Below are 20,073 nucleotides of genomic sequence, written 5' to 3'. Positions count from 1 at the left end.
ATCCTTTATGATATGAATCAAAGAGCCAGGAAAAGTGGAATCTTTTTGTAAAGTACTGGGGTCGGCGCAGTAAGAGACCAGAGTCGGAGAGTGATTTCAGCAAGCTTTACTTCAGGAACACCAACACAGACTGAGCTCTATTCAAACCTCCCGCTCCTTTATACAATTCTTGCCCCCTTCTGATTGGACCTTAACTATGTACATGGATTGGCTATTTACAGAGGCCTAAGGGCCTATCAGGGTACAGTATGAGCCTAGATGTTGATTGGCTACTTATGTTTCAATCCTTCCCCTGATTGGGCACGCTTAGGCCTTCTCTGGAACCCTGGTGTGGAGTACAAGCTTGGCTTGTTCAGCTTCCCTCCAAAAGTAACAGTTCCCTCCAAAAGTAACAGTTCTCCATTTGAACCTAGGACACAACACTTTTATTATATGACATACGAGCCAGGAAACAGCTGGAATACTTAGAGGTATATAACTGGTTCCCAAGGTGGCCATACAATCTTGGGGAGATCTAGTTATGAGAATAATGAAGACTGGCATGTCTGGTTGTACCATATTTGAACAGATAGGTCCTATGAACTGTGGTTAAGTTGCCTATTCCCCAGCATGCTGTACAATTTACCACGGAGTGGGAACATGACAACTAGCAGTTATCACATGACAGTAATAGGAAAGCCACTTGATGAGTTTATTGAGGAACAAATCCGTTCAGATTACACTAACGTTACTAGCAAAATGACACATGGATTGAGAAAAGACAGGCATCAGAAGTGCTGACTCCTTTCCCATTCAGGCAGCAAGATGGGACTACATTTAAATTCTTTCACAAGAAGCTAGAAGGCTATCTGTGATGTATATGTTATCAGAGACCTATCTGTTATCCTGACAAGTCATCTGTTAGTGTGAGTCCTCAGTGTAGGAGTTTTAAGGGTCTCAAGAGCATTGGTCCACCCAATAAGAAGAGGAAGAGTTGGTTCTTACACTAAGGACTCTGAAAGCAGCTTACAATTGCCTTTTCTTCCTCTCCTCACAACAATCACCTTGTGTGGTGGGGTTGCATTCTAAGGGAACTGTGACTGGCCCAAGGACACCCTGCAGGCTTCATATAGGAGAAGTGGGGAATCAAACCCAGTTTTCCAGATCAGAGTCTGCTGCCCTTAACCGCTGTGCCACACTAGCTCTATTGTTGGCTACAGTGGTGCAACAAATTCTTGCAAATGACATGTTTAAGCACTGACCTTGCCCTGCTCGTAATGCCTGTTTTCTTTCAAGGCAAGTACATTCTAAAACTTGTATTGATGATTTGTTTGCAATATAAAATGAGCAGTCTTTCAAACATGTTTACATCAGTGCAGTGACAAGAATATTCATCATGTAGGCAGCTGACTGGTGGCTGCTGTTGTCGCATGCTCAGAAGTTACAATACAGCAGGGGGTTGAAGGAAACTAATTGTCTTGACTTTCTTTTTCTATTCAGGTGACCACAATGACCCCTCAGCCCTGAAGGAACCCCAGTAGGAAGTCACACTGAGGAAGATAAGTCATTGTCCCCACATATTCTCTGTTTAATGAGCTACCCCTTTCTTCATGGCAGATCACTCCATGCCCCTTTGGGAAAGTAAGGTTTGCGTTTTCTGTGTCTTTGCATGCTCAAATGTTGTGAGCATTCCATCAAACACTTGCTAATGTCTGTTGAGCATATTCAAGTGTGTGACAAGTTTGCTTGCAATAAAGGTAGGCAATTTTGGGTCAAGCACAGACTACAAATTATTCTACAAATCTCTACCATGTTCTCCTCTCCTTTTAGTTGTCATTTTTTCTAAGCTAAAACTAGGGAAGGTGGCTCAAGCCCTCTTAAATTACACCTTGCATAGAGTTTCTTTCACTCCAAGATTCTTTTGTGATGGTTCTAGGCTGAGCGCTTTCTTTTGTTGTCATTGTTGTTTTCCCTCGTAATGAGTTCCTTTCTGTGCCCTTTGAATAACTCGACAGCTCCTTACAGTCATTGTTTTCTTTCCTGCATCCGCTGCTGCTAATCAAGCCAATTATGTTCCTGGGTTGATAGCAAATCATTTTAGCAATTACTACCCAACAACAATAAAAATGCTGCTGTTTCTTCTGGTGTCATTAGTATATCCCAGACATTTTGTTCTCATGCTTTGACGTGAAATAATAGCCCAGTCCAAATGCGCTTCCCTGTGCTATGTCGCTTCGCAGCTGTTCCAGCCTCCCTGCTGCTATGACCTCTCCCTCCTCCCGTTAATTTTCAATCAGAGCCGCCAATCTGCTCCTGTTTATTGGGGAGCCTCTGTTTAGCTTGTACCTTCCTTGGAGCCAGCTCAAATATGCAACTTACCCCAACTCCAAATATCAGAAGTCACTGGCAGCGGAAGGGAGGGCAGGCCTCTCCTCCCCCAAATCCTGCTCTCTCCAAGCCCCACCCTCTCAAATCTCCAGGTATTTTCCATTTGGAGCTGGCAACCTATCCTCAACTCATGTCTCGTCTTCTCTATGTCATTCAGAATAAGAAAGTCACTCTTGATTTCCTGAACCCTGGGGAAAGCTTACCAGGCCATCCTTCCTTGATTAATTAGCAATGGTCTGAGCACCATTTCATAACAGAACCTAACAGTGCAATTCTATGCAGTTATTATTGAAAGCCACTTTCTAATGGTCTGACATTACAAGTTAATTGGAATTAGCACATATCAGTTGCCAGGAGATTATCAAACACAGTCACTATTTGCTAGGATTGGGAAATAGCTGGAGATTTTAGAGGAGGAGCCTGAAGAGGGCAGGGATTAAGGAGGGGAGGTACTTCAGTGGAGTATAATACCTAGAGTCCGCTTTCCAAAGTGGTCATTTTCTTCAGGTGTACTGATCTCTGTCACCTGGAGATCTCCAGCCACCACCTAGAAGCTGGCAAACATACTGTTTGCCTATGGCATGCCTCTCAATTCCCTAGTACAGGGTAGGGATACCAGCCTCTGGATGGGACCTGGGGATCCTGTAGGGTTGCCAGGTTCAACTCAGGGAATATCTGGAGACTTCAGGGATAGAGCTAGGACCAACGTTGTTACATGCATGATTGAACTCATAATGCTAACCTTTTGTGCCATGGAAAAATCAAGAGCAGAGATGCACTGTGAAAGTAATTGTTAAGAGCACTGGTTCCTATAGTAATTAAGACCAGAAGATTTTCAAATAGAAACATGCTTTTAAATCTTGGATGTATGTAGTCATTCTAATATGCATGAAGTGATGATTGAATTTTGATTCATCACCTGCATTTTTTGGCCATTGACAGGAAGCAAGCTGCAATCAACAAACTGTACCATAGCAGGCTGGTGACTGTGTTATCATCAAGACTGATACAGGAAATAGTATTTAATGTGGATTTGTTATGATATGAATAAAAAACTTGTTTAAAATGAAAGACATTGTAATGACTTTATTGCAAAACTGAAAAATTGCTGTGTATGGAACAATAGTAACAAATTTTGACACAATGTTTTCTTTGAGTGTTGCTCAGCCGGGGATTGGCAACTCTAGGATCCCTTGGAATTTCAGGCTACAGAGATCAGTTTCTCTGGAGAAAACTGATGCTTTGCAGGGAGGGCTTTGTGGCATTACACCCCACTGTGGTCCCTGTCCTCCCAAGGCTCCATCCCCAAATCTCCAAGAGTTTCTCAACATGGATCTGGCAACCCTACCCCTCCATCCCTGGCCAAGGGGAACCTGGCAAACCTACTACAGGGCCAGCATTTTAAGGCAAGAGTTTAATTCATTCAATGGTGGAGGTTAACTCTGCAGTTAGATGTAGTAACATGGGTAGGCTCATCAGGAAATTCAAATATAAGCCTTCTGTAATGAAAAGCTATGTAATGAATCCAGTTTAGGGAATTTATAGCATCACAACAGTTGGCTTTCATACCAAAAAAAGTTTTCCACCTCCAGTTTAAATTTTTTTTCATTGCTTTCCATTTTATGTGGTTTTTCAACAGCAGCTTTTGATGAGTGTGTGACTGAGCTCTTGCTTGTTTTTTAGAGGTTCTGCTGAGCCCTATCCACATACATCCAATGCTGTAGAGCAGCTTGAGTTCAGCTGATTGCTGCCTGTCACCAAAGAAGTGTCTTCCCCTGCCCCCCGGCCATGCAGCTGATAGGCATCTGGATTAGATGAACTCCCTTTGGCAACAGATGCCTCATGGTGATTGCCAAACTTCCCTGTCCATCTCATTTATATTTTTTTCAAAAATGCTATTTAATTGAGCTGTTGTTGACAAGGGTCCATCTGTCTGGTAATAATGGGACTCTAAAATTAGCCCATTGACTTACCTGTATAGATATCTGAGTGTGATGCTATCAGATTTCTATTGGTGGAAGGAGAGCACATGCCACCATGGGTATGGTAGAAATTTAGGTTTCCCCTAACTCATGTGGCATATACTGTAGGCTGCAGATAAGTGAGAATACAAATTTTGCATTGGGACTTTCATCCACAAAAGGTAACTTCTACAATTTGGATATATTAGGTCAAATGAATTACAATATAGGGTGCAGAATTATTCTGCTATTATTGGGAGCTATACTAAAGCCTTGCTTCTGGATCCTTGAGCCCCTTCTACACTCTCTGGGATTTCACTAGACACCACGCATGCATTTCTAAGCTTCTTTGCTGTTAAAAAAAATGTTCAAAAGAGTGAAAGCTGATATTAGCATGAAGAATTTTGTGTCTAATACCAAATTCAATGCACACAATAGCTGTTTCTGGCCTGCTGTCTCCCCAGGGGACTGAGAGCTTAAACTGTTTTTTCCCTCTCTCCAGGGGATGGCATAGCAGGGAATCTGGAGATCTTTAAGAGATTTTGAGGCATTTTAAGATTCCTTGATGCTTTCCAAGATTTTTTGTAGGGTTAGCTGTAGCAGACAAACTGTTACAAAACCAATATATGTTTATAATCTAGGCATACTTTCAGAGATATACAGCAGGGAGTTCTAACTAGCTGTGACTCCCTGGAACATCTGTAAACATTGCAGTTTGGGTGCTTTTTGAAGAAACACAATTGCAGCATAAAGAGTGAAGAGGTTCTTGCCAATTATTGGCATAGATAGGCAGCTGCAAATGCTACTGGTGACCAGACAGGAAATAGAGGTGGCCTTGCTTTCAGCAACCTATACAATTTAGACAGTTCTCTATCTGTCCATCTGCCGCTTTGCAGTAAATTTTGTATGTAAACCCTACAACTAGTCAATCAGGATAAATTAATGGCTATCATTATGCTGTTCTCTGCCCTACTCTGTTACACCTCAACTAATTTTTTATTGGGGAATATTAATATTTCTTAGCTCAAAATGGTGAGTCTACAAGAGGTGAGGTGAGCAAGGATCTCTGTATATGTTTACGGAGATAGACCACTGAAAATCCTTTGGTTAATAATGGATTTTATTATAGGTATTGGTTTTCAAATAGTTACATCCCAATCAAACAATTTCAAGCATACAAGAGGAATACAGTGGTTAGCTGAACAAGTATGGATGGGGGGAGAGGTGATACTAATATAACACAGATCTTGCAGAGCAGGCTCAGTCAGAGGAAAACACAAGGCTTCTGGAGGGAGATTTCTCTTGAGAAGGGAGGGGGGTAGGGCAGGAAGGGATGGAGGGAGGAGAGGATGGAGGAATTCCCTTTTTTCCTCTGACTTATCTTTTTTCCTGACAGGTGGGATTGCCTGTTTTCTAGGGTAAATTACATCACATCAAGCGATTCAATTACCCAATGAGGAAGCAGACTGTCACACCAATGGAAAATAAAAAATGAGCTCAGGTGTCATTTGGGGATAGACCAGAGAAATAGACTACAGGGACTGCAAGGAGGACAAGAGCTGGGAGGAGATTGTAAGCCAAATTGCCCTCAAATGAGGTAGGGGAATTTATTTAGGTGGGTAAGGATGGCTAACTTAGAGGGACCAACAACCTTTGTATACCAGAGTGGATCTTCCAAAATGCCCAAATCAAATGAGGAGGAGATGATAAACTAAAATGGATATTTATTAGAAAAATAGTTCAAGCATACAGAAAAATAAAAATCACACCAACAAACATACAGTCCTAGGGATAATAGCAGAAAAATTAGATAGAGGAACACATAGGGACAAAATACAGACAGGGTACGTACCTTACCATCTTGATGACTGCATAAGGAATGGTCCAATAGTGAAGATTATAAAGGGGGAGGGGGAGCCAGGGATGACTAGCATCACTAGCCATAATAGGGCCCAATTGTGTAATTGGGAATGGCTCAGACAGCAAGGTGGGGATACTGTAGAGCAGTGGTCTCCAACCTTTTTGGCCCCAGGGACTGGCCCCAGGGCTGGCACCCAATTTGGCCTCCCCCGCCTTCTGTGGCGCCTCCTCCCCCCCCCGTTTTCCTCCCCTGTTTCCTCCTCCCTCCTTCGCCACTCTGTTCAGGCTCACCACCTCCTCCTCCCCCGTTTTCTCCTCTCTCCCCCCCATGCAGCCTCACCGACTCTTAAAGGTGCAACTTGACTCCTACTTTGTTCTACTGCCCATTTGGATCTATACTTCACCTCGTTTCCTCCTTCCTCCTTTGCCCTCCCGTGCTGTCTTGCCTCCTCCTCCCCCCCTTTCCCCATATTAAGGCCGGAGAAGGGGCTGTGAAGCTCCTCCCAGGCTGACCCCCCCCCCGGGAAGGAGGCAGGAGCAGTGTCCCTCGCCGCTGCTGCAGCGGTTTTTCCAGCTGATCGGCAGGGGGGGTCGGCCTGGGAGGTGCTTCACTGCCCCTTCCCCAGTCTTAAAATGATGAAAATGGGGGGGAGGAAGTGCCTCGGGGGTGGCAACGAGGCTGCGCAGCCCGTTGCAAACAGGCCACAGCCCGGTCCCGGTCCCCAGCCTGGGGGTTGGGGACCCCTGCTGTAGAGTCACACCAAGCTGGCCCAAAGCCAGTCTAGATATAGCCAAATTCTTGACCCCAGGTGACTTATAACACTGTTACATGTGACCTGTGACACAGGGACATGTGACTCCTGACATCACTAGGGGGCAGGCTCCCAAATGTTTGGGAAAAGGATTAATGAGTCTTGATGGGTTTACTTATTGTTTACCTTAGCTAAAACAAAGAACTCTATGTGGGGAATTTAGATTCAAATTGATTTCTATTTGTAGCACCATAGCATACACAATGGGGAAGGTCTGGGTGACAGGATTAAGTCTTTGGCAGTGTTGTCTCTCTAGAGCTTCTTCATTGTGTTCAGCGCTGTCCTGAATAGCCAACAGGACCATTTCATTGTTGTTGTTTTTTCAATGGCACAAAATTTTATTCAGGGTGTGAGCTTTCATGTGCAAAGCCCACTTCATCAGACAAAAAACAACTTGCACACCTGCATTCTGAAGCTGAAACACACTGGGACCAATTCCCCACTAGCTTTATGCCGTTCTCACACTCCTCTTCTCCACCGGGTTCCAGTCAGATTTAAGTCATTGTTAAGAGTGCGGGTGTGGTAGCAACTTCCTTCTTGCCTGTTGCTTCTTCTATTTGCATTTCCATGGGCATGGCAGGAGTATGTGATGGTCTCGCTTAGCCTTCATGGAGGTAGGCAGGAACAAGCGTTGTTGTTATTGAAGGATCTTCCAGGAATATGGCTTCTGGAGGGTGGCTGCTCTATGCACTATCTTTGCTTCATGACAGGGATGCTGTTGAAGTTCTGCAGGGCTTTGGCAGTTCCACAGTGAAGCACAGTCTGGAGTCCTTTCTTGCAGGAGGAAGGCATGCAGTCCTAGGCAGGTAGTACAGCAGGGCTTAGCTGGAGAGCTTGCTACATTAGCACAAGGTCCTTATCTGGGCCATTATTATACCCACTGCTTTTTTCTTGCCATTTTCATAGAAGCAATGTGTTAGAGTTCTGGAGTGACACAAGTCCATAACATAAATTCACCAAACTGAAAGTCCTATAGTTCTGGCTCTTGGCCAGAGTGAGCACAGTCCATTAAAGATGGAGGGGGGGGGTGCATGGGCTTACAAGATGGAGTAGCAACTAGAAAGTGGGGATGTGAAGGGAGAGCAGGTTTGGAGAAAATAAGAGTTGGAATGAAAATGAATCTTGTGGGGGTGGGTGGGAGCCAACTAGAGTGGGAAGAGGGAAAGCTGGAGCAAGCTTAGAGTTGGAAACAGGGTGGACAAGCATTGGAATAGTGGACATAGAACAGGGAAGGGTTTCCACTGTCCTTGCCCTTTAGTCCTTGTGGGCCTCCCTCTTGTATTTATAATCTTCTAAAAATGTACACAACAATATTTGCTCTGCTTCTCTTTCAGACCTACTTGGTCTGATGCTCTTGTGAAATAAAACAGACTTTTTTGTTTTTAGAAATGCAGTTGCATCTGGGAGACCAAAGGATAACAGTGTGTAATGTAGCTGGCATCATGCAGTGTCTGGCTTGGAAAAGCTACAGAAGAGTTTGCCCTCCCATCCGGCCCTTGAAGAGCAGCAAGGGATGGTCCAAGCTGGCATTTCACTCACTGAGCTGCAGGAGAGGGGAAAGGGTCGTGGGAAAACTCAGCCACAGGCAGCAGTTTCCAACATTGTAGGGAAACAAGAGCCAGGCCAACTGCATCCTGCCTTGTCTTTAAGATCACTGTGGTAACAGTCAGGACTGAAGGACGTTAGAATGATAGATGAGCCAGCTACCTCGTGCTTGACCACTGGACGTGGGGGTTGATTACAAAATGGATGATTAGAGTTACTCCTGAGCAAATCTAAACACCAGTGGTATGGGCAGGGTGCATTCCTGGCATGAGGGGGGGCATATAACCACTCAGCCCCTGTCCCATGCGGTCACTGTCCCATGCCTAATCCCAAAGATGGCTTTCTGCTGCAGTTTTTGGTGCTGGGGCATTCTTGCTGCCATGTGATATGCCCTGAGCATAAACTGCTTCTCACATTTTATTATGCAGTGCCATTGTCACCTTTTGTTCTAATTTAAAAAGATTCTGGCATCAAGGGCACAGTGCCTCTGAACATAAGCAATGTGCCTTTTTCCTAGGAAAAGGAACAAGCTTTAGACCAGCAGGCATCTGGGAAGAGTGCCTCTGAGAATGGGCAGAGTGTTTTTCCTTTGAGAATATTTACACACAGTAATCATGATGATATCCTGTATGCCTATTCTTTGGCTATATTTACAAGGCAAATGTATATGTACCACTATAATTCTCAGGGGATTTCTTGAGGCATGTTAGAACTGTGCTTTAGTAAGGATGTTCAGAATTCTTCTAGAAATCTAACATTTCCCTGAACAACTACAGCTCCCAGAGTCAACAAATTATCTATTTTAATCTGTACTAGATCAGGAGTGTCGAACTCATTTGTTATGAGGGCCAGATCTGACATAAATGAGACCTTGTTGGGCCGGGCCATGTTGGGTTCGGCTGGGCCATGCTAGATCGGGCCATGTATGTACCTATTTAAGATTAGGTAGCAGAGATATAAATTTTATAAAGAACACAGACAAACCCAAATATATATTTTTAAAAACTTAAAATAAGCTTAAAACATTAGCACTCACTGGTTTTAAAGATGCTTTCTTTGTATTTCTCCCATGGGATCCAGGGAACTGGGCAAAGGAAGCTCTGGCTCTTTCCTTCCTTCCTTCTCCAGGGGACTGGGGGGGGGGGGCAGGAGCCTCAGCCAATAGAAGGAAGAGAGGCTTGGCTCAGTAGCTCTGCTGTGCAATTGAGAGAGCCTGGCAAAGGAAGCTATTCCTCCCCCCTTCCTCCTCAAAGGAAGAGTCTCAGCCAATGAAGAAAATAGAGGTTTTACTCTATTAGCTCCTGTAGCTCCTGTGTAATTGAGCAAGCCTTGCAAAGCAACCTGAGATGCAGAAGTAAGCAAGAGAGAGGGAGAAGGAAGCAGATGACAGCCAATTGCTCAGGGGCCTGATAGGAGCCTTCCAGAGGCCTTTTGGCCCCCGAACTGGATGTTCGACATCCCTTCTCTAGATTTTACTGACCACAAGGTAACGTCACAGTTTGATTATTGTGCTGTCTCTCAGAGGCAAAAGTACTAAAAGTCCTTGAATTGTATTCCTATCATTCCAAACAAGGTTAACTCTTCCTTTAGCTATTATACTTTATTCCTGTTATTCTACATAATTGCAGTTTGAATGCTCTGTAAAATTAACTAGTGTATCTATATTATCAGTATCTTACCTTTACTAATTTCATCACCTCTCTACCTCACTTGCTGATGTACACCAATGTAGTTTAAATATAATTATCTTCACACATTCTTCTATGGTAAGTCCAGTATTAAATGTTTAAAAAACAGCATATCTTTGTTCTACAACATTGATACTAGCTTTAAAAACATGTTCCTTTAGTGCCTGTATGTGGAGGAATCCAAACAGCTCTTGTGAATTTTGGAGAATTTTCTGTATTTGAACACCAGACATGTGTATGGTTTGTTCTTTTGTATAAATATGTAATATATGACTACATAGGTTGGTACTTGGATATATGGTAATGGTTCTTCCAGGGCTTTTTTTGAGCAGGAACACAGTTTCGGCTGACGGTGTCAGGGGCTGTGGCCTAATATGCAAAAGCATTTCTGCTGGGCTTTTTCTACAAACAGCCTGGTGTAAAATAATGATGTCAGTGGGCGTGACTTAATAGGCAAATGAGTTCCTGTTGAGCTTTTTTTGACAAAAAAAGCCCTGGGATCTTTAATGGAGCACTAATTTGTGATTAGGATCACTTGTGAGAATGTAATAAGGACTATTATCTTTGCCGATTCAAATACTGAACATTGTCACCTTGTGGAAGATTGTAGAAACTGAGGTGCTCTTGTAGGAATGTGTATTCCTTGATGACAAAGGTAATATATATGTTCTTCTCAGGTTTTTAAAATTATGATCAGATTGTGATCTGTCTGTTTTATAAAATGCACAACAAAGGATCTTGGAAATTGATTTGAGACCTTGTCACATGGAGGCTAGTTGCTTTAATTTCTTCTCACCTAATCCATGTTTTCACTTTATTGCCAATTGCACTTTATTGCCAAGTGAGGGCTGGAGATCACTCAGAATTACAACTGCTCTCCAGATGGCTCACCTCCCCTGGAGAAAATGGCTGCTTTGCAGGGTGTCATTACTCTGTGTCATTATGCCCTGCTGAGATCACTTCCCTCCTGCTTTGGTCCCCACTGTGGAGAAAGACTGTACTTTTCCTATGTAGAGGCTGCAGGGAGGGGGAGGAGATGGAAAGCTGAAGTCACAATTGCCCTACAGAAAATGGCCACCTTAAGGCACGTACTCTATGGTATGCCATAACACAACCACACCAGGCCCCCAAAAAACAGATCAAGCCACAAGCTCATTCTGCTGCGAAACACTGCAAGGCTGAATATGATAGGAAAATGTGGCAACAATGCACTACAAACAAAAAGAATGCTGAGCTTCAGTGCACCCCTCATAATCATTGTTCCTCATCTCCATTCTGGGTCTATTTCAGGGCTTTGAGCCACCACAGACATGGGGACACACACACACATCAGGGGCGGGGCAGGGTGGGGGAAGCCAGTGTCTGTTTCAGCTGTGGGATGAGTGGGAAGACAGCAAGGGTGGGAGTGAGTGAATGCCAAGAGTTGGGAATGCATGGGAAGACAGCAAGAGTGGAGGCTGAGTGAATATCACAGGTGGGGGGAGTAGTGGCATGTCAAGGGGTAGTTTAGAAGAAGAGGTGGTTGGATGGAAAGTTGGGGGGTGGGAAGATACCAAAGGTGGGGGGAGTGAATGCCTTCACTTGGGTGGGTGGGAAGACAACAAGAGTAGTGGGATCACCTGACCAGAGCCTCTTTCTAGAACCCATTATATCCCCCCCCCCACAATGGGCCTTATTCCTAGTAGTAATATGAAGACGAAGTAAATAATTGAAAAGAGAACATCACCTTATTTTCCGAAGTTTTTCAAGTCTTGGCTTTAAAAAGCCCCTGAAAGTTTTGGGAATTTGTACTTAACTTTCAAGAACTGGCAGTCATGTGATTCCTTTCCTCCCCTCCCCTCCCAAATACTCAAAACAAGCAGATGTGAGGGACGAGGAAAGATGCTAGTTGATTTCCCCATTTGAATTAGAAAGGCTTTCTTCTAACCACAACCAAAGACAGAGGGAATAGCATTTGGCAGGCAGAACTATACTAAGTGCACTTGTTGGAAATGTTTAGACTTCTTCCTGAAAAGTCTGCTGAACATAATTTGTGAGTATGTAGCCCACAGTTTCTCTGTGGAATTCTCAGAAAAGTAACATCAAACATGTGACTCTTCTTTGTGGATGAGGGACAAACATTTTTTTGGGGGATTTAGTGGGAAAACATCAATCAGTGGAAAACGGGAAATTCCAAAAACAGCATCAGTAACATAGGGGTGGGGTAGTATTAGAATAGACCAAATTCTCACCAGTGAGCAAGCTTTCATGTTCTCAGAATTCTTCATTGGGCGAGATGTCCAAACTGAGGGTGGGAAGGGAAAAAAAGAATATGTTTTATTAAATGTTTTAGCAGGTTTCACTAGATTAGGTGTTGTTGGGTTCAAAATAGAGATCACAAAGTGCCAGAGGGGGAAAGAGAGAAACACAAAATGGCTTCTCTTTATTTTTGAAACTGTAACAACAACCACTGTCCACTGATGAATACCTGTGCAATTCTGCTGTAGAATTTTTCTACATTAGAACATAAGAACATAAGAGAAGCCATGTTGGATCAGGCCAACGGCCCATCAAGTCCAACACTCTGTGTCACACAGTGGCAAAAAAATTTATATACACACATACACTGTGGCTAATAGCCACTGATGGACCTGTGCTCCATATTTTTATCTAAACCCCTCTTGAAGGTGGCTATACTTGTGGCCGCCACCACCTCCAAAAATAAAGAGAAGCCATTTTGTGTTTCTCTCTTTCCCCCTCTGGCACTTTGTGATCTCTATTTTGAACCCAACAACACCTAATCTAGTGAAACCTGCTAACACATTGCAGAGGTTTCTAGGCACTGCATTACATAGTGCTCTCAATATGCATGGTGCTTAAAGTATAAAGAGACAGAGCTTTAAAAACAAATAAACCAATGTCCAGCTGCACAGTTTAGGCTAAGCTGGCACACATACTTGGAGAAGATCAGAAGGAGAAATGGAGCTCCTGTGTGCAATGCCTGTCTGCTAAGAGTACAGAGCTGGCTGTACTCCTTAATTTGCCCCCTTTGGACTGCTGAGGAAGTGGAGAGGGAATTAGAAAGAAACCTACTGATGGGGATTAGTAGCTGTGCTGAAAAAGTAGGAAAAACCACACAGGCAGACCTACTTGGAGAAGATCTAGACATCAGTTTGCATAGAATGCTAGTCAGAAGAAGAAGACTGCAAATTTATACCTTGCCCTTCTTTCTGGATCAGAGACTTAGAGCAGCTTACAATCACCTATATCTTCTCCCCCCACAACAGACACCTTGTGAGGTGGGTGGGGCTGAGAGGACTCTCACAGCAGCTGCCCTTTTAAGGACAACTCCTGCGATAGCCATTCCAGCAGCTGTGAGTGGAGGAGGGGGGAATCAAACCCGGTTCTCCCAAATAAGAGTCCAGCAAGAGTTAGGCATGATTGTTCCACAAGTCTGCCCTTCATGTGCATTTTCACAGTTGGGAAGTCAGTTCGTTGTCCTCTTCATGTGCCTTCATAATGAGGGTTTTCAAGGGAGGGTGCTGTCATAATCGGTGGCATCACAGCACACTCACCTTTTTAAAAAAGCTACTAAAAAGTCTCAAGCCTTATGGAAATATAAGGGAAAAGGCATCTTTCCATGAGGGAAGACACCAGAGACATACCTTTTTAAAAACATGGAACCTTCCAAGCCTATTGTTCCAATGCTTCAGTGATATATTCATATTTTAGTGCCATTAAAAAATAAAGAAAAATCACTCATCTTCAGGGTAGCAGGGAGGGGAAGTAGTGGCTCAACCATGACAGTCTAATCATGGCCCAGGCACAAAAATGCATGTGGAAATAGCGGATAAACTGAAGCAGTATAGGCCAGAACCAATTTGGTTTTTTTTTTAAATAAAAACTCACATGAAAAGGCTCTAGAGCTAAATCCATGTGGAAGCTTTTCTCTGCTGGCTCCCAAACTGGATGGTGCCTTTTTGGGTGGGGTGGGGTGGGGGGAGCATAAACACAAGGGCATTCTCTAATATGCCCCTTTCCAGGCTTCTCCTGTCCTGAATAAGAACTAGACTAGATGTTATGTCTCCTCAAACCATTTTACAGACACCAGGGCCAGTGCTAGCAAGTTGGCAAGGTAGGCCCTCACCTAGAGTGCCATCTGGCCACAGGGGTGAGCTCCTGCTGGGAGGAAGAAGCACAGGCAGAGGCAATGGTGATAGCAGGGAGAGCCAAGCCCATCTCGGGCATGGCAGCCGCCAAGTCCAGTGCTGCTGCAGCTGCTGCTGCCACACTGGGGCCGGGCAGGCCTGCAGAGGAAGAAATGGCTGCTGGGCCAGCTGTGCATTCTGACCTTGCTGCTGTTGGTGCTTGCCTGCACTTAGCCTGTGCTTAGACCAGGCTGCTGCTTCTGCCGGTGAGTCACAGCAGGGCACTCGGGGCTCACTGGGGCTGGTCTCGGTTGGGCAGCACTCTGGGGTGCTTGGCGAGGCTGGACAGCACCTTGCCGAGGGGAAGGAGAGGCTGGATTGGGGCAGGGGGGAAGGAGCATGGCCAGGACCTTCCTGCTCTTGACCAGAGCTGCTGAGCTGGCAAGGGAGGAGTCGGTGGCACTTCTGCAGCAGAAGCGGGAGAGCAGGCCAAGACGAGCTGACTCCTCCTCATCCTCACAGTGGCAAGCAGTGGTGATGCCAAAATGCCACATGAAGAGGAGTGCAGCTGCCTCATGATGCCCCTCGCAATAGCCACTTGCCTCCTCTTGTCACACTTAACCCAGAGTGATTTGCCGAAAGCAGGCAGAGTGGGGGGAGCTGGAGTTGACCAGGGATATTATGTTGTACTGGGGAGGAGGAGTCCCTAGAAGGGGTGTTGGGGGATGTGTGGAAAGAAAGGATAAGTTATTGCTAGTTATTTTATATTATTAGAATAATTCTTTTTAGCATATGTGGTGTGTCAGTGCTCATGCAGACAGCAGTTGCCTCAGCACTTGGCTTTTAGTGCCATCATAAAGCACAGTTACTACTGGAGAATATTTTCACAATTTTAAAAAAAATTAAAAATTCAAATTTTAAAAATCTGATACATTAAAAATGTAAAAAGGTTTAAGTTTTGTGCTCTTTTTCCAACATTTCTTCTATTTTTTAAAATTGGTTTGGGGGGCACAAGTAGGTAGCCTCACCAAAGGTGCCGAAAAGCCTGGCACCAGCCCTGACAGACATGTGATATTGGGAAGCTAATGTCTCCAAGCTCTCTGGGGCCTGATTGAACTCAGGAGTGTGGCATGGGGAGGAGTTACATAGGGTTGCCTTCAGGTGGGGACCTGGATATCCCCAGAATTACAACAGATTTCCTGCTTCCTTCCCTTCTTCCTGCCAACTGACCTATCTACCTTTACCTTCTGCCCATCTTAAGCTTTCTTCCTCCTATCCCCCTGGTAGCATCTACAAGGAGAACTATGGCTAAGTTGAGTGGTGCTAGCCACTGGGATGAGCCAGATTACATAGTGCTGGTTGCTGGGCTGAGTTGCACAGTAGGGTACCTGCAAGTCTCAGAAACTGGAGGAACTTCGCTCTGTAGCTCTGCTATGTGATTGAGAGAGCCTGGTACAACTTGAGCTCTCTCAATCAAAGCTGGAGCTGTGCCAGGTTCTCTCAGTCACATAGCAGAGCTACAGAGTCATGTGCCTCCATTAGTTGAGGCCCTTGAGGAAGAAAGAGAGACACTGCATTGCTCTGCTGCCTCATTCCTACAGGAGAAATACAAAAAGCACCTGTAAGATGAACAGTTTTATTAAAGAGCTTTTTGCCTTGCCCCCACCCTCATTACGCTGGTTTTGCTGGTTAAGCTGGATGCAACTGAGTTCCTTCCTCCTTTTCACTGTATTCATGACCTCATGATTCAATCTTTCTCAGTAGGAAAGCAATGGGAACTGTTTAGATGAGGAATAACAAGAAGCCAGTGAGGTGGAGACTGGGAATTTTGAACTTAGGCTTCCCAGATAGTAGGCTCATACTGACCACTATGCATTTCACTTTGCATTTTAATGGTTTTTTTCCCCTTTGGGCAGAGACCAGGCTGGGAGAAGGGAAGTCACTGCAATTGCTTTCCAGCTTACCTTCATACAAATGCTAAATAGATCTAGCCAGAGAGGTAATGGGTGGGGCAAGCACTTCCCCTTCTAGCAGGGAGTAGAGGTTTGGAGGAATGAAATGCTAGATGGGCCCAAGAAATGAGATTCCTGGAGATCTCTGGGAAATGCTTCTTTGATCTGACCCAGCTGGTCAGTGGATGGAGAAACAGAGATGATAAAAACTCCTTGCAGCAGGAGAAAGTTATTTTTTCCTTGGGTGCTGCATCCATGAGTGCCCGCTTATCTCTCTACTGGGAAGAAAGATATTGACCATGTGCTTCAGGAGCTGGAATGAACTTCTAGGTAATTGAAACTCTATAGGAATCTGTAACGTCCTAAGGAAAAGCTGCCTGTCCTATTTTAACATCTGATAGTGCATGTATAGCAGGAGTGGCCAACGGTAGCTCTCCAGATGTTTTTTGCCTACAACTCCCATCAGCCCCAGTCATTGGCCATGCTGGCTGGGGCTGATGGGAGTTGTAGGGGAAAAAATCTGGAGAGCTACCGTTGGCCACCCCTGCCCTGATGTATAGAGAAAGGGACAGAGGATTTGTTTTTTCTCATTTCTTTCGGTTCCTTTGCTCAGTCTGGTGCTGTGCTAAAAGTATGCATATAAATATTTTCTTTCTAATAAATATTTCATAACTTTTGATGCTGGTAGCAGTTCTCTGTACAACATAGATCTCTACTGTCTCGTATGCACAATTTCAAAGGAGTCCCAGGAAAAAAGCAAGCAGTTGGTGAGCAGCTATTCCTCCAGGGGGTGCAAGGCAGTAAACTGCCCCCATGGTGGCCAGGCACTGTGCAGCAGGAGACCCGTGGGCAAGGTCTCAAACTTGGAAGGGAAGCTGGCTGTCCTGACCCTCCCAGTGGGTAGTTCCAGTAATAGCTCAGGTGGTGGTGGCTAGCTAGAGAGAAAGCAAAGCCTCTCCAGGGGTTGAGAAACACCTAGAAGGGCAGGGTAGAATAGGGCCTGCAGGCCAGAGTAGGCATGTTCTGCCACACACCACAGTGACTTTTATGGGGTGGCTGCTGTTGAACAGAAGCAAGCAGCTAGTCTTGGGCCAGTCATGCAAGTCCTATGGGATCAAGCTGCCTGTTGGTTGCTGCTAGGTCTGGCCCCAACTTGTCCTCTCTCAAAGGCCAAAACAGCCATGGAAAAGTCCTTTCCACTATCACTGCCTTTTTCTGACAGTACCAAGACTTGATGGTTGGCAATACCACTGTGGTTGCTTAGCAGCAACCACTGAAAGAGCATTTATTTCTTAAAGCTACAGTCACTGCTTCAATTTTGGAGGGGGGTGGTAATGTGGAGCTTTTTCCAGGTTTGTAGAAATATCTGTTCATGGCTCCAATCTTGTGTCCATGCATTTGACCACACTGATATCTGTTGCAGATACATAATGGCACTGAAAAGGGCTAGAGACTTTTTTTTTTTAAATTTGGAAGCAAGGAATTCACAGGAACCAGCTGGTTCTCGCAAATATATTAATGTATTATATCACAAGAGCTGTTATTGGTAAGCACCCTCTGGTATTGTGGCGGACAGAAAATGCAGGGGAAGTGTTTGCTGACTCGGGGGAGGGGAGTGTGAACACAATTTCTATGCCGACATTCCATTGCCAGTGTGAATGCCTCTGCTTTTGTGGCAACAACAGTGAAGAGAATGAGGTTTCTCCATGTGGATGTAGGCCTTTAGGATGAATTGCAAGGTGAGATGAATGCATTTCCATTTGCTGTGTAATTTATCATGCACTTCTAAAGGAAAAGAATGCAAGTTATTTATAATTAAATCTTTGCCTTTAGGGAAAAATTTCTAAAACCCTATAATCGAACAAACATTCCTCAACTCATCTATACATTTGGTTTCAACTTCAAAACAGCACTGGCTTATTAAATGGCAGGTTGGCAGGGCTTAGATTGTATTCCCACACTTGGTTTCCAGTGTTTATGATTTTATATGTCCTTTTCTCATCTCATCAAATAATTCATTTGGCTGCCTATGAACCAGCAGCACTGGCAGCTGTAGTGAAAAACACACTCCCCTGATTTCAGAGCCCTGGAGGGCAGCCATGTTGAAACTATCATTGTTTCGGCCCATGTCTCTCATTAGAGCCTGTCAGATAAATATTTACAGCTGGTCATGGGAGGAGGAAGCAGGCAGGAAGGAGCTGTGCACATTCTTTTTCATCTCAGAACTTCTTTAGCTTTAAAAGGAAAAAAGATCCAAGTAGTATTGTGTTCATTTTTCTTAATCCTAAGGCAACCAAATAAAGACCAACAAACCATCTGGTGAGGATCTAACACCAGATTCACATTGTAAGTCTATGAAGTCCAGAGTGCTACTTTAATTGAGCAATGTTTCTTGTTTAATGAATCAAGAATTTCAGAGTAGTTGCTTTGTTCTGAATTGCATTAGCAAATCACAGCTGAGCCAACACAAACAGAAGGGAAATCAAGCAGGTATATTTTAGCCACGTGATTCTCTTTCACACCTTTCAATAAAACAAATCTTCACCAGAGGCTGGAAATCAAAAGTCTGGCTGGATAGTAAAAATAATTTAGTTCCTGAAACTCCTTTCTTATCCATGGTCTCCCTCTCTCTTTGACCTTTCATGTTCCCAGTCCAGGTGTTCCATCCCAGATGAGGCTTGGCGTTCCCTCTCAGGTAAGGCCTAAAGATCTTCTGGAATTACAACTGATGTCCAAACTGGAGAGATCTGTTTCCCTAGAGAAAATTGCTGCTTTAGAGGGCGGGCTCTATAGCATTATATCTTCACTCCCCCAAAGTCTGGTCTCTCCAGGGTCCACCCCTAGGGATGGGCACAAACTGCATTTTTTGAGTTCAGTTCATGGTTTGTGGCTGAACCACAAACTGAACTATGAACCTATATGAACTGGGAGGCTGGTTCACAAACTGACCTGGTTTGTGTTGGTTTATGAGTCGTTTAAAGTTTAAAACCCTGTTTTTTGCTCCCTGTGGCTCCCCAAAGACCTGTGGGGAGCAGAAAGTAGGGGTTTAAATGGATCCCAATCTAGCTGTTTGGTTTAAATGACCCCCCGCCCTGATTTCTGCTTCCCACTGTTTCCTATAGGGAGCAGAAAGGAGTGGTTTAAATGGTTCTGATCCATTTAAGCCAAACAACTGAGCTGAGCTGTTTTTTTTTTTGTGAAGAACAGAAAGCAGGGGTTTAATCACAAGCCAAAATTCATGACAAACTTTAGTTCATCAGCTGGTTCATGCCCATCCTACCCACCTCCAGATCTCTAGGAATTTTCCAACATCGAGTTGACAACCCTTTTCCCAGCTTCTATAGCTCCTTTGCTTGTCTAGTTTTAATAGTGCATCTTTCCAACAAAATGTTTGTAATTTATCTTTCCTCCAACCTTCTCAAACCCATTTTTATTGTTGCAACATTCCTTTGAGGTAGATTAGGTGACACTTGCTCAAGAGTGCCCACAATTCAGCAAGGATTTGATGTTTACTTTTTGACATCTGAACCTCTAAATACAGCACTATGCTGGCTCACTGGGAAGCAATGCTCAGAAAATGGTATAGATCTGAAACAGAACTGCTTAGATACCTTCAGGGAAGGATGTCCACTACCCTGCAGTCGGTCCTTGCAACCCCGCCTCACCACCCATTTTCCCCAACTTGTATGTAACCCTAGTTTAGGGTTGATATCCAGACAGTTTTAAACCTATTTTAATTACTTCAGAAAGAATGGCTTGAT

The sequence above is a fragment of the Heteronotia binoei genome, chromosome 1, assembly GCF_032191835.1.
Source record: "Heteronotia binoei isolate CCM8104 ecotype False Entrance Well chromosome 1, APGP_CSIRO_Hbin_v1, whole genome shotgun sequence".
In the NCBI taxonomy this organism is placed as follows: domain Eukaryota; kingdom Metazoa; phylum Chordata; class Lepidosauria; order Squamata; family Gekkonidae; genus Heteronotia; species Heteronotia binoei.
This window is presented reverse-complemented; position numbering follows the sequence as displayed.